This window comes from Pyxicephalus adspersus, chromosome 1, assembly GCF_032062135.1.
Source record: "Pyxicephalus adspersus chromosome 1, UCB_Pads_2.0, whole genome shotgun sequence".
Taxonomy (NCBI): Eukaryota; Metazoa; Chordata; class Amphibia; order Anura; family Pyxicephalidae; genus Pyxicephalus; species Pyxicephalus adspersus.
Genome location: NC_092858.1, coordinates 132,991,885 through 132,995,026, shown reverse-complemented (window position 1 = coordinate 132,995,026; position 3,142 = coordinate 132,991,885).

Genomic DNA, 3,142 nt, shown 5'->3' with positions numbered 1-3,142 from the left:
ATTTATCATTTGGGTGATTTAATTGGTTCACACACCACTAACAGCTGACATTCTGGGCGGATAACTTTCACTTTGCACTCAAAGTTTTCCACTCCTTGCACCACTCAGGGTACCTCAGTGTTTAGTATTTGAAGTAATGCAACTTATTTAAAAAGTGGTGATCACAAAATACCAGGGTCTATGTATAAATGCGCATTATATATAACTGTCAGAATTATTAAACACAAGCTGTAAAAACAAGGAATGGTCCTCATTGTAAAGTTTGCAAACTATTGCTTGGACTTACTTTTACTGTGCAAAAAGTAATTCAGTTTGACTAGCTAATATTTTACTGAAGATGACTGATTCAGAAATAAATACCTTCATGCCTCAAGACTGGTCTACAGCATGCCCTAGGTAGGGGGTGTCCAAACCTTTTGCAAAAAGGGCCAGATTTGGTGGGGTGAAAATGTGTGGGGGCTGACCATTCAGCACCAGGGTTAGTGTGCATGTGGTCTGCTCATGTCCCACACAGCACACGCCCACGAGGGGGACGTGAGTGATTCCCTGTGCACGTAATCCAGTGTCAGTGCGGGCTCAATGCAGAGCACGTTCTGTGAATCAGAGTGAGCGTGGTCTATGTGGGTCCCGCACAGCACACCCCCATTATAATGACGTAGGGGATTCCCTATGCACACATGGGGACTCCTGCCCTGCCGAATATGCCCGCCAAGAAGCGAACCAATAATTGGAAAGTGGTTGATCAATTTAAAATAGCTTTTTTGTATACTGTGGTCAACAGTGCTGGCAGGCTGCATATCATTGGTTTTTTGACGGAGCCTGTGGGCCTGTGGAAATCTGAACACGGGCCACAATTGGCCCCCAGGCCAGACTTTGGAAATGCCTGCCCTAGGTGAACCATGTTGAGCTGTACTGCACACTAAAGTATACATGGACATGGAAAGCAAAGATTGTATGTAAGGAGCTGTTTTACTTGCTTAAGCAGTTGCATCTCCATCCATTCTGTGCAGGGGTGCACACAGTTCTATTACATGGCACAGCAATGTCTGACAGGGTAAAGGACCTGATCTTTCTCTACTAAAGGAGAAGCAGCACACACATAAAATGAATATCTGCTCTCTTCTCCAATCATCACAGCCCTTGCACTGCAGCACTGTGTGCTTCTTCATCATCCTTTACTTAAAAATCGTTTCTGTATAATAGACTGCAAACAAAAAGTGATGAAATTAACATAAGGGTCTACGCCATTCCATGATAAAAAACAAAGAGAAGTAAGTAACACAAAGAGAAGTAAGCTAGGGAGACCAACATTCAGATATGGTTGTGCCCTCCTCAACACTATTGGAGTTCAGCGTCCTCCATCCTCTACAATGTTATCTGCAACATAAACAAAATAAGGGCTAATGTGGTTGGGGACATTGTAAAGCTAATTTGTCATTCAAAGAGTTAATAAAAAAAATCTAAATGTTAATTATAATCCAGCCATCTAGCCTATTTCAATGCAATGCCAAACTGGCATCTAACTAATGTGTGTCACTTGTAACCTGTCTTTAGTACTTTGTACTGTGTTGCTAGCTGTAATTTCTCTTTCTCCCAGGGACAACTCAGATGCTGCAGCATTTTTATCCCCTCTACCACTGACACCATTAACACTGTGGCATCCACTATTTTTACTGTCACTGGGCATTTTACACTATATGGAAGCATGGTACACTATACGCTCCTTTCACTTCAGTCCTTCAGTTTGCTGTAGTGCATTAACATCACTTCAAACATGGATTTCATTTTGTCCTGGTGTATACAGCTCAACTTTCACCGGTATTTCATTTCATTTCATTTCATTTCAACTTTACCAACCACTGAAATTCTTTCTCACTGTTGCTCAACCATGTCCATAGGTAGCCAGTGACCAGTTAGTTTTTGAAGGAAATGTGTTGAAACACGGGAAAAATTGGCAGGCATAAGGATTTGAGTAGCTTTGATGAAGACTACATTGTGATGGCTGGATGGGTCACAACATTTTCAAAATGGCAGGTCTTATGATCTTTGTATGCAGTGGTTAGTAGCAAAGAAAAGTAGATCAAAAAAGGACAACCTGTGAAGTGGTGACAGTTTCACGGGTGCCCAAAACTCATTGATGCTCATGGTGATGGTGGTGGTGTCATATGCCTAAATTTGTAGGCAATGTCCAGTGCAACACATACAATTAGCTTAGAAATACTATAATGATTAAAGCGGACCTAAACTAATATTTTTACCTTATATAGAAAAGGAGCTTTACTTTTTGTTATATGTCATGCATCCCAAAAGGCTTCTGGCTTTTTTTCTTCAATGGGAGAAAAAAATGCCAATCTCGCGCATGCGCAATGAGCTGTCACTCTTTTTTTTAACCATCTACTGCAGGCTATATCACCAGATCTAGCTCCTGCCCAATGCGAGATCGAGTGATGTAGGCAGAAGGCTGAAGAATGGGGAAGAAGATGGCAGCAGGATTCCAGGATGATGCAGGATCTGATCTAGAAAAGCTCTAGAGGCATCAAGGGATCTGTAAAAGTATAGGTGAGTTGTTTTTTCACGGTTTAAAAGCCACAATCGGGACATACTAAGTACTATGGAAGTCTTGGCATGAGAAGCTGCAAACCTTGTAGTGTTGCTCATTATCAGTGGTGTAGTATTTATATGACACCAAGAGGAAGGTCAATGTTGTTGTCCAGGGTAATGGTTGGTAAGCACTGTTAAGCAACTTTTTTTTTTTAAGACAAAAATAAACAGCTGAAGCAAGTAAAACAGGTTTAATGTAGCTTCAAACTGTCACAGACTATTGCAGTGTAAGTTTGTGTATGTTGCATAACTTCAGCTGAGCAGAGTCAGGAGATCCTGTGTTAGAAACAACCTTTGAAAGGGGCAAATAATCTGTTCTTACAATCGTGTTTCCTGGCGTTTTACTACTACTACTCTGTTATTGCCATTTCATCATGAAAATACTTTTTTTTAATGAATTCCATGCACATTTACACGTGTGTAAAACAATGCTCAAGTAATAGTTTAAAATTCTGAAACTGAATACCAATAAAAAAAAAAAAAAAACACAAAAATAAATAAATTACAAAACTGTTTTTCCCAATGATTAAACATTTTTAAA